This window comes from Hyla sarda, chromosome 5 (assembly GCF_029499605.1).
Source record: "Hyla sarda isolate aHylSar1 chromosome 5, aHylSar1.hap1, whole genome shotgun sequence".
In the NCBI taxonomy this organism is placed as follows: Eukaryota; Metazoa; Chordata; class Amphibia; order Anura; family Hylidae; genus Hyla; species Hyla sarda.
In genome coordinates, this window is record NC_079193.1 from 162,245,976 (window position 1) to 162,258,688 (window position 12,713).

Below are 12,713 nucleotides of genomic sequence, written 5' to 3' on the forward strand. Positions count from 1 at the left end.
GAAGTTAATTTTTTACACTCGCATGTTCTTTTTACAAGGGGTAAAAGGAGAAAAAGCCCCCTAAATGTGTTACCCAATTTCTCTCGAGTAAGGAAATACCTCATATGTCTATGTAAAGTGTTCGGCGAGAGCAGTAGAGGGCTCAGAATGGAAGGAGTGACAATGGAATTTTGGAGAGTGAGTTTTTTATGATATAATTTTTGGGGGGCATGTCACATTTAGGAAGCCCCTGTGGGGCCAGAACAGCAAAAGGAAAAAAAAATGCTTCTCAAGGAACGTAACAAGGCTTACAGTGAGCCTTAACACCCCACAGGTGTTTTAAGACTTTTCGTTAAAATCGGATGTGTAAATGAATTTTTTTTTTCATAAAAATGCTGGTTTTCCCCCAAATTTTAAATTTTTACAAGGGGTAATAGGAGAAAAATCCCCCCAAAATTTGCAACCCCATCTCTTCTGAGTATGGAGTCACATTTGGCTTTAGGAAAGCAAATTTTGCTGAAATGGTATTTGGGGGGCATGTCACATTTAGGAAGCCCCTATGGTGCCAGAACAGCAAAAAAAAAAAAAAAAAAAACACATGGCATACTATTTTGGAAACTACACCCCTCAAGGAACATAACAAGGGGTACTGTGAGCCTAACACCCCACAGGTGCTTGACAAATTTCCACTAAAGTTGGACGTGAAAATGAAAAATTTTTCATTTTCACAAGGGGTAATAGGAGAAAAAGCCTCCCAAAATTTGTAACCCCATTTCTTCTTAGTATGGAATACCCCATATGTGGATGTAAAGTCCTCTGCGGGTGAACTGCAATGCTCAGAAAAGAAGGACCGCCACTGAGCTTTTGGAGAAAGAATTTGGTTGGAATCGAAGTCTGGGGCCATGTACGTTTACAAAACCCCTCGTGGTGCCAGAACAGTGGAACCCCCCCGACATGTGACCCTATTTTGGAAGTTACACCCCTCACGGAATTTAAAGGGGTATTTTTTTTTATTTGACTATGCTACAGGGGCTGTACAGTTAGTGTAGTTCATAATATAGTGTCTGTACCTGTGTTTGACAGTTTTCTCACAATTCTTCTATGATTTTCACTCCAATATTTATTTTTATCAGCATACAAAATTTCTGTCGTCTAAGATTTTTCCCAGCTTGCAAAGTGGCCGAGACCTAACCTCACTAGTCAGCTGATGACAGGAAGCCTGTCTGCTTCAATGGGTGGAGGGATCGCTTGGTGGGAGAAAGATCAATCTGCAAATGCTGTAGGCACCCTGATTGAAAACCACACTGATTTGAATGGATGCAGCTCATTTATGTTTCAATGGGTGGCGTGGCTGATGTTTGGGAGGAAGATGGAATTGTGGGATCTGTAGTCAAAAAAAGAAAACTCAAACAGGAAATACCAGTTCACAAACAGCTAGCCACAGTGTTAAGGTAATCTTACAACATAGCCATTTAGCCCCAAGACAAGCACAGATCCTTCCTAAGCATGTCCATTACTGCCTTCCAGGTACGTACTAAAATCACCCTATGGCGTTTACACCCCACTGGTGTTTAACAGATCTTTGGAACAGTGGGCTGTGCAAATGAAAAATAAAATTTTGTGGGGGAGTAGTTTCCAAAATGGGGTCACGTGGGGGGGGGGGGGGGGGGGAGTCCATTGTTCTGGCACTATGGGGGCTTTGTAAACACACATGGCCTTCAATGGCGCTCCTTCTCTTCTGAGCATTGTAGTTAGCTCGCAGAGCACTTTACATCCACATATGGGGTATGTTATTACTCAGAAGGAATGAGGCTACAAATTTTGAGGGGTCTTTTTTCCTATTCTTCCTTGTGAATATTAAAAAATGTAGGGTAACACCAGCATTTTAGTGAAAAAAGTTTAGTTAAAGTTTTTTCTTCATTTTCGCAAATTTGTCAAACACCTGTGGGGTGTTAAGGCTCACTATACCCCTTGTTACATTCCATGAGGGGTGTAGTTTTCAAAATGGGGTCACATGTGGGTATTTATTGTTTCGCGTTTATGTCAGAACAGCTCAAATGTACATTGTGCGCTCTCACTTCTGAGCCATGTTGTGCGCCTGCAGATCACTTTACACCCACATATGGGGTAGTTCCGTACTCAAGAGAAATTGCTTTACAAATTTTGGGGGCCTTTTTTTCCTTTTACCGCTTGTGAAAATTAAAAGTATGGGGCAACACCAGCAAGTTAATGTAAAAAATAAAACAAATTTACACTACCATGCTGATGTAGACCCCAACTTTACAGATATACCCCATATGTGGCACTAAACTGTTGCCTTGATACGTCAGGGCTCCAAAGCAAGAGAGTGCCATGTGCATTTGAGTCCTATTTTGGGGATTTGCATCTGCCACCAAAATAACCTACAGCAGTGTTTCCCAAACAGGGTGCCTCCAGCTGTTGCAAAACTCCCAGCATGCCTTCACAGTCAGTGACTGTCCGGCAATACTGGGAGTTGTTGTTTTTCAACAGCTGGAGGCTCTGTTTTGGAAACAGTGCCGTACAAAAAGTTTTTTTTTTTTATTAGGGGGTGGGGGGGTGGGACTGTGTAAGGGTATATGTAGTGTTTTACTTTTTATTTTGTGTAGTGTAGTGTTTTTAGGGTACATTCACATGAGCGGGGGTTTACAGTAAGTTTCCCGATCGGAGTTTGAGCTGTGGCGGAAAATTTGCTGCATCTCAAACTTGCCGCAGAAAACTAGATGTAAAACCCTCCTGAGTGAATGTACCCTGTACGTTCACGAGGGGGGCAAACCTCCAGCTGTTGCAAAACTACAACTCCCAGCATGCACTGACAGACCATACATGCTGGGAGTTGTAGTTATGCAACAGCTGGAAACACATTGGTTGTGCAACACAGAGTTTGTTACTTAACTCAGTGTTTCGCAACTAGTGTGCCTCCAGCTGTTGCAAAACTAGAACTCCCAGCATGTACATTCTATCAGTGCATGCTGGACGTTGTAGTTTTGAAACAGCTACGAAACACAGAGTAAGGACACAAACTCTGTTTCACAATCAATGTGTCTCCAGCTGTTGCAAAACTGCAACACTCAGCATGCATTGACAGTCGAAGGGCATGCTGAGAGTTGTAGTTTTCCAACAACTGGAGGCACACTGCTACAACACCCAGCATGCCCTTTGGTAGTCTGTGCATGCTGTAGTTATGCAAGAGCTGGATGCACAATTAAAAAAAATGTGCCTCCAGCTGTTGCATAACTACAGCATGCACAGACTACCAAAGGGCATGCTGGGAGTTGTAGTTGGAACTCCAGCTGTTGCAAAACTACAACTCCCAGCATGTTCTATGGCTGTGCATGCTGAAAGTTGTTGCTAAGCAACATCAGGAGGTGAACAGGCCTCACCTCCTGCCACGGGTCCGCCAACGCTGCTGACACCACTCCTGCCACCAGGACTTCCACTTCTGAGGGGACTCCTGCCGGACCAGGGAGAGGTAGGAGACCCCCGATCACTGCCCCGATCACCACCCAGCAAGGCAGTGATTGGTCGGTCGTTCCAACCAATAACGTGGTCGTGAGATGGCACCCATGCCACCTCACTCCTGCTGGGTAAGGGTGAATGGGGCTGTCTCTGACAGCCCCATTCACCCTTTTTTTCTGGGTCACCAGAGACCCGACTGACCCGGAATTGCAGCAAATCGCCGGTCTGAATTGCTGACATGGGGGGTTTCAGGACCCCCCCAGGGGTTTGCAAGGGGTGCCTGCTGATAGATATCAGCAGTCATCTCGGTCCGGTCCCCGCTCCAAGTGGACCAAAATTCCCATGGGCGTACAGGTACCCCCTGGGTCCTTAAGTACCAGGGCGTCGGGGCGTACCTGTATGCCCTGTTTCCCTAAGCGTTTAAAGAGATACTCTGGAGTAACAAAAATTCTAATCAACTGGTGCCATTCAAATTAACTGGTACCAGAAAGTCAATAAGTAAATTATTTATCTTACAAAATGTTAAACCTTCCAGTACTTATCAGCTGCTGTATACTACAGAGCATGTCTGACCACAGTGCTCTCAGCTGCCACCTCTGTTCATGTCAGGAATTGTCTGAAGCAGGAGGGATTTGCTCTAGGGATTTGCTTATGCATTGGACAGTTCCTGACACAGACACAGGTGGCAGCAGAGAGCACTGTGGTCAAACTGTTAAAGAAGTACACAACTTCCCCTGGAGCATACAGCAGCTGAAACATACTAGATGGCTTAAAGAGCAACTGTCGTAAATTTTTACCTCCTTAACCTAACAATAGTGTGTAACAGGTGTGTACAAGAGTAATGCAGCCATATCTTTGACTGAATTCTAGCAATTGGTATGCTCATAAAAATAGCTTTTAACAGGAATCACCCACAGTCGGACAGGGGTTTGCAATGCCTCGGTGCCGCTACGCTTATCTCGTTGATGTATGCTCCTGCTGTGTGATTGACACAGATACCTGTGCATGCGCCCCCCCACTTATTTCGATGTACTCACAGCGAGTTCTCTGAGAGAGCGCTCACTCCTGATGCCTCCTAAGAGAGCTTGTTCCCTCTCTGTCTCTAGTGACCAAAGCAACCAGTGCATCGCCAGCAGCATAAAAAAAAATAAGGAACAGGCATTGGGAGCAAAGGGAGCGAGCACTCTCTCAGAGAACCTTCGGCCTGCAAGTCAAACCAATGGACAGCGCATGTGCTGGGCCTTGTGTGTTCACACAGCGGTTCCAGAGTTTACCTAAACGAGATAGGAGTGGCAGTACCGGGGCATAGCGAACCCCTGGCCACACCTATCCAACTGTGGATGACTCCTGTGAAAAGCAGTTTTTATGACCATACAAACTGCTAGTATGCAGCCAAAGGTATGGCTGCATTTCTATTGTAAACAGCTATTACACACTAGATGTTAGATTAAGGGGTAAAAATTTCCAACAGTGGCGCTTTAAATTTTTTTAAGAGAAGAAAATTACAAATCTACATTACTTTCTTGCACCTTTCTCCTCTGAAGTACTCTAATACAGTGCTTCTTTCCAAACTTTTATCTCTTTTACAATAAAATATCTTTACATATCCTATGGCAATTGTAAATTAGTGCAAAGATTCTTCTAAGGGAAGAGTAAGTTAGCAAATATATGAAACTTTTAAAGCAGAAAAGATAAATGTGTACAACATTGGCCCTCAATAAGGGATTATTCACTTAAAAACAATGTAGAATGGTATGAGTAGGATAATAGAGAAGTCTTATAGTTAAAATCTATGGATGTTTCATCCATACAGTGCAATCAGAATGGATAACACATGTGGTACCTTCCCCACTGCAGTAGATAGTACATTCATATTTCCCCTCCATCTTCCCCATGCTAATGGTCAGTGAATCACTTAGGGGGAGATTTATCAAAACCTGTGCAGAGGAAAACTTGCCCAGTTGCCCATAGCAACCAATCAGATCGCTTCTTTAATTTTTCACAGGCCTTCATAAAAATGAAAGCAGCAAGCTGATTGGTTGCTATGGGCAACTGGGCAAGTTTTCCTCTGCACAGGTTTTGATCAATCTCCCTTAGTGGTTCCAGATGCACCCAGTAGTTTATTTTTATTAGAGCATAATATTAATGCCTTAAAATAAAAAGGTCTTCTAATAATATAAACCCTTTATTGGGAGTACTCCGGTGGAAAACATTTTTTTCATATCAACTGGCTCCAGAAAGTTAAACAGATTTGTAAATGACTTCTATAAAAAAAATCTTAATCCTTTCAGTAGTTATCAGCTCCTGTATACTACAAAGGAAGTTGTATTGTTCTTTTCTGTCTGACCACAGTGCTCCCCAGTTGACAGCTCTGTCTGTCAGGAACTGTCCAGAGTAGTTTTCAGAACCCGTAGGGTTTATCTGTGCTGTGTTTTGTTTATCTTGGTTGCTGGGAATATGCCTCTGTGCTCATGGGTGTAGTTCAGTTTGCAGCCTATCAGATTCCTCCTCATAGCTGCACAGGGATATATAAGGAAGCCTTTCCCATTCATGCCTTGCCTGTGAAAGAACTTTCATCTAGTAACTAGCGATTATAGTGTCTATATTGTTTATTCTGGTTCTGTGACTTATTGGCTTGGATTTTGACTACTCTTTTCTCTCTGTTACTGTACTACGTAGCCCTCCTGGCTTTGACACGGCTCGTTGATTTTGTATGTGTGTGTGTTTAGGTTTTTTCTGTTAGTTTTGTGTGCCTCCAGCTGTCCCCGACCTTTGTCAGTTTCTGTAGTTTGTTGTTTTGACAACTGACTGCCCATCACCTATTAAGGAAGCGACCGACAGAATGGTTGTGGACCCGCTGCCTAGGGCGGGTATGCAATTAGGCAGGGAAAGTGGGAGTGGGGAAGTTCAGGGCTGCACTCTATCCTTGCCTGACATGACAGTAGGAGCATATCCCCATAGCAAACCTCTCCTACTCAGCAGAGAGCACTGTGGTCAGACTGGAAAGAACTACACAGCTGTCTCTGTAGTATACAGCAGCTGAGTACTAGAAGGATTAAGATTTTTTTTAATAGAAGTAATTTACAAATCTGTTTAACTTTCTGGCACCAGTTGATTTGGAAAAAAATATTAAAAATGTTTCCCACTGGAGTACCCCATTAAAGGGGTTATCCGGGAATAGAACAGAGCTAATTTCTTTTAAAAACTGCTCCCCGTCTGTCTCCAGGTTGGCACACCCAAGCTCAGCAGCACAGTTCCATTGAAGTGAATGGAGTCAAGTTGTAATACCACACCTAACATGGAGACAGACAGGAAGCAATTTTTAAAAGAAATTAGCTCTGTTTTTCTATTCCTGGATAACCTCTTTAAATGGACACATTCAGAATCAAAAACTTTTGTACATCTTGGCAAAACATTAATCTTTCTAATACATTTCATTTTAAAAATGTATCTCTTTTTTTTTTTTTTATTGAAATCACAGCTTATAAGTAATACCACTGAGTCCCCCATACCATCCAAAACATATTTCTGTCTGACTGCAGCATCCTCTTTGTCCCAGATGAAGCCCAGGCTGAGACAAAATCCAGTAAGTGAGGGTGGGACAAACACATTGTGCTCACTCCTGTCCAGCCTGCAGCATGAAAACAGAGAGGAGGGGGTTACAGAGAAGCCAGAAGCGATTGGATGAAGAAACCCAGCACAGCAGATTTAGAGAGGTAGTGCATGCATGGTGAGTGAGGGCAGGCTTAGTGCTTATTGTGGATACACCCCTTCTGAGCAGTGGATGTAAGGATGATTGAGCAGCAGAATGGAGGGATTCATGAGCCAAATACAGAAGCTTGACACCTAAAAATCACATGTAAATAATCTGCATGATAAGTACAGTCATGACCGTAAATGTTGGCACCCCTGAAATTTTTCTATAAAATGAAGTATTTCTCACAGAAAAGGACTGCAGTAACACATGTTTTGATATGCACATGTGTATTCCCATTGTGTGGAACTAAACCAAAAAAAGGGAGGAATAAAAGCTAATTGGACATAATGTTACACCAAACTCCAAAGATGGTCTGGACAAAATTATTGGCACCCTTTCAAAATTGTGGAAAAATAAGATTGTTTCAAGCATGTGATGCTCCTTTAAGCTCACCTGGGACAAGTAACAGGTGTGGGCAATATAAAAATCACACCTGAAAGCAGATAAAAAGGAGAGAAGTTCACTTAGTCTTTGCATTGTGTGTCTGTGTGCCACACGAAGCATGGACAATAGAAAGAGGAGAAGAGAACTGTCTGAGGACTTGAGAACCAAAATTGTGGAAAAATATCAACAATCTCAAGGTTACAAGTCCATCTCCAGAGATCTAGATTTGCCTTTGTTCACAGTGCACAAAATTATCATGAAGTTTGCAACTCAGAGCACTGTAGCAAATCTCCCTGGGCATGGATGGAAGAGAAAAATGTATGAAAGGTGTCAACGCAGGATAGTCCGGATGGTGGATAGGCAGCCTCAAACAAGTTCCAAAGATATTCAAGCTGTCCTGCAGGCCAGCGAGAACTACCCGTCAAAATTAAAATGAAATGAAACGCTGTGGCAGGAGACCCAGGAGGACCCCACTGCTGACACAGAGACATAAATAGCAAGACTACATTTTGCCAAAATGAACTTGAGTATGCCAAAATCCTTCTGGGAAAACATCTTGTGGACAGATGAGACCAAGATAGAGCTTTTTGGTAAAGCATATCATTCTACTGTTTACCGAAAACGGAATGAGGCCTGCAAAGAAAAGAACACAGTACCTACAGTGAAATATGGTGGAGGTGTAAGAAGCTTATTGATGGTTATAGGAAGCAACTGATTTCAGTTACCGTATTTATCGGGGTATACCACGCACCGGCCTATAACACGCACCCTCATTTTACCAAGGATATTTGGGTAAAAAAAGTTTTTTACCCAAATATCCATGAAAAAATGAGGGTGCGTGTGTGTGCGTGTATACCCCGATATACCCCCAGGAAAGGCAGGGGGAGAGAGGCCGTCGCTGCCCACTTCTCTCCCCCTGCCTTTCCTGGGGTCTAGAGCGCTGCTGTCGGCCCTTTTCACCCCCTGGTTATCGGCGCCGCTGCCCGTTCTGTCTCCCTGACTATCGGTGCCGGCTGCCCCGTTGCCTCCCCCCATCCCCGGTGGCATAATTACCTGAGTCCGGTCCGCGCTGCTCCAGGCCTCCGTCGTGCGTCCCCAGCGTCGTTGCTATGCACGGAGCGGCGCTCTGACGTCATGCGCCGCGCCGTTCAGCGCATAGCAATGACGCCGGGGACGCACGACGGAGGCCTGGAGCAGCGCAGACCGGACTCAGGTAATTATGCCACCGGGGATGGGGGGAGGCAACGGGGCAGCGGCGCCGGCAATGGGTGCCGCTGCCCCTTCTCTCCCCCTGGCTGTCGGCGCCGCTTCTCTCCCCCTGGCTATCGGCGCCGGCACCGATAGTCAGGGGGACAGAACGGGCAGCGGCGCCGATAACCAGGGGGTGAAAAGGGCCGACAGCAGCGCTCTAGACCCCCAGGAAAGGCAGGGGGAGAGAAGCGGGCAGCGACGGCCTCTCTCCCCCTGCCTTTCCTGGGGGTGTATCGGCGTATAACACGCACACAGACTTTAGGCTAAAAATTTTAGCCTAAAAAGTGCGTGTTATACGCCGATAAATACGGTATTTTTTTTCCAAAAGGTGTGCCACCAAATATTAAGTTAAGGGTGCCAATAATTTTGTCCAGACCATTTTTGGAGTTTGGTGTGACATTATGTCCAATTAGTTTTTTTTCCTTCCTTTTTTGGTTTAGTTCCAATACACACAAAGGGAATAAACATATGTATAGCAAAATATGTGTTACTGCAATCCTTTTTTTGTGAGAAATTCTTCATTTTCTAGAAAAAATGTAAGAGGTGCCAACATTTACAGCCATGACTGTATAAGCATTATTTTTTTTCTGCGATATGACAGATATGCTTTAAGTAAATGGAAGATTGCAGCTAGTAAAGTCTATAATGATAGGCCACATGAGCGCCTGAATATAATTTCTCTTCTTAATTAACCATATTTTCCAGGGGGATTCTAACTATATACACTTAAAGTATCATTTAGCTTTCCTTTCAGATTCCTAGAAGTTATTCAGGTCAGTGAAAGTGAAGTCACCATAGGCAATAGATGATCTCTATAAGTATTTGGGAGAGGTTATGACAGCTGTCAAGAGATGTGTCTGCCCAGACAAGCTGAATGAATTACTGTGAAGCTGCAATGTGCAGTGGGCATATATTAATATTTGCATTATTCCTAATAATCCACCTGAAATGCAGCATATCAGAGACATTTATATTAGATAATTATAAGTGTATAACATATAATGGAAATGCAGTCATATATATGTGCTTCTTCTATATAGCTACAATTAATAAGTGTCCATTAGACCCATTGTTCAGATATTCCAACTACTTGTGTAAACTACTTTATAGTTAAAAGCCTAGCAATACCTTGTGGACTTCAACAGCCTGAATATTGGCATTTGTGAATAAGAACATTAGACATGTATAAATAGTAAGTGATTATTATGGTATATAAATAATGACTGCAGCTATATATATATATAAAAATATTTCATAACGGCATTGATTGCAGTTTATTAATGTATGTTTAGCTGACACCTAAAATCCTATCTACAATAAAGGCCTTGAAGCAGACTACACAGTCCTCCAAACAAATCAAAGGAATACATTCTGTACAGAGACTTTATAAATATAGTAAATCAATTAGGGTACACTTTCTACTGTATGTGCTGGAACCATTAAAGGGGTTATCCAGGAAAAACTTTTTTTTATATATCAACTGGCTCCAGAAAGTTAAACAGATTTGTAAATTACTTCTATTAAAAATCTTAATCCTTTCAGTACTTATGAGCTTCTGAATTTAAGGTTGTTCTTTTCTGTCTAAGTGCTCTCTGATGACACGTGTCTCGGGAACCACCCAGTTTAGAAGAGGTTTGCTATGGGGATTTGCTTCTAAACTGGGCAGTTCCCGAGACACGTGTCATCAGAGAGCACTTAGACAGAAAAGAACAACCTTAACTTCAGAAGCTCATAAGTACTGAAAGGATTAACATTTTTTAATAGAAGTAATTTACAAATCTGTTTAACTTTCTGGAGCCAGTTGATATATATAAAAAAAAGTTTTTTCCTGGATAACCCCTTTAAAGCCAACTATTTTACAGCTAAAATAATTCCTGTTATTAAAAAATTATAATTTACCAGACAATATGTAAAGCTGGCAGTCCACTACAACTATTGTACTACTGCTCCCAGTGTGCACACCCATTAAATTACCTTAAAGCATGGTCCAGGCTCTGCTGCCTTGAATTTTTTCCAGTCCGTACTATTTCTGTCTTTGCCCATAACGTGCAAACACACCCCTTTGCTGTATCTTTTAGCACACCAAAATCTGTCCCTTGCCAATTACCACAGAGAAGCCACACCCACTTATCCTGATTATCAAGGAATTTAAAAAAACTGAGCTGATTTCTTTAAAAAAAAAAAACGGTACCACACATGTCCGCACATTGCGTGTGGTATTGGAGCTCAGTTTAATTGAAGTGAAGGGAGTCATGTTGTAATACCCCACACAACCTGAGGACAGGTGTAGTGCTGTTTTTGTAAGACATTTCCTTAATTTTTCCTTTCCTGGATAACCCCTTCAATCCGTGCCTGAGCAAAAGTCCCTTAGTGGTCTTGTAAAAGTGTTGTTTGCATGTGGTATTGCTGTAGCATTCAACTCTAGATTGTTTCCTGTCTTTGCCTGATCCTCTTTAGCATATTGCCTGTATTGTGTATGACTTGGACTGCTGACCATGAAGCTGAGTTGCCTGCCATGACCATTCTGCCTGACATTAACCATGTTAGCTTTCCCCCAGCCTACCTTTGGATGACTAAGCATTAATAATATGTAATCTCAGAAAATAATCTATTGTGAGAATGCACTAATATTTTTTTTTCTTTTGTTTTGAGCCCCCCAGTCTCAAAAGTAAATGGTTATGGACCTTTTTTTTTTCATACAAAAACTTTCAAACATGTGATTACTGTAAAAAACTCATTTTACAGCAAATGTCTCCTTAAACCAGAAAAAAACGGTTGTAAAGTCTTGGCCACTAGGCGTCTCATGCCCCTGCAATCTACTGTTTACTACCTGTTGTTAGGGGAATTGCGTTTCTAGTAACAGACACAGCAAGACAGATCATAGGAAGTGGTAGCAGGGCTTAAGAGTAAGAGGGAGAAAGAGTATTTAGCTGCACAATGTGTTGATTCTTCAGAGGATCCTTTTCCTGAAAAGTAGATGAAGACTTCCCTATTCTCTCAGCAGCAGCCACAGTGCTTGTGTAACTACTTATTTGCTGAAGTGCCACTGTATATACACTGAGCTACCTACCTACTGTATCTAATCTCCCTTCCTCCCTCCCCTAAATCTGCAGACTTTTCTTCAGCAGCAGCTCTTGCTTTCTGTGCTGCTGTTTATCTGTCTGCTCACATTTTACCTTGAAATGCTAGTGCCCCAGTAACCCCTTTTTCCTTCATATGCCATCTTTTGTAGTGTACTGTAAACCACCCCCAACACAGTACCAGTCTGTTCAGTGCACTTTCACCAGCTCTATATCATGTCATAGAAGAGTGGATTATGTGTTGTGATTGGACAGGCAACGGAGATAGGAAATAACTGTGTGTGTGCATTATTGGCTAACAGCACAGGTCAGGTCAGGTCCATTGCACTTCCATTGCATGAAAGGGAACTCTCAGGGCTTAACAGCAGCACTAAAATCACCTTGTCACCACTTTCAAGGGTAAAAGTAATCATATCATACAAGTCATTTTAAATCCTTTGAAACAATAGGTATACGTTAAAACACTGTGATAGAATCGTCACTCAAATATTCTGACAGACACATACTGCCATATTAGTTCTATGGCATCACTGAAAACCCAACTTTGAATATTGGGTGTGCGATTGCCTATGAATGCTCATATGATGCTAAGATGACAGACATACTGTAGGAAGAAAAACAGGATCACATTTGTATCATACTTTTCTAAAAACTTGGTATAATCCATTTAGGGTAAACAAAAGAAGGTTCGGATTAAAAGGAGAGGGTGAATGGAGCAATTTACCTTGCAAAAACATCAGACCCACGTAATACATGCAACAGAACACTCTAAATAAACACAGGTT

The 12,713-nt window shown here is 42.5% G+C and overlaps 1 protein-coding gene across 9 annotated transcripts in view; it reads right to left on the reverse strand.

The window, feature by feature from the left end:
- Nucleotides 1–12,713, reverse strand: part of ULK4 (unc-51 like kinase 4) — an 819,452-nt gene that overhangs the window by 349,351 nt on the left and 457,388 nt on the right. The gene's annotated exons all lie outside the window — the stretch shown is intronic.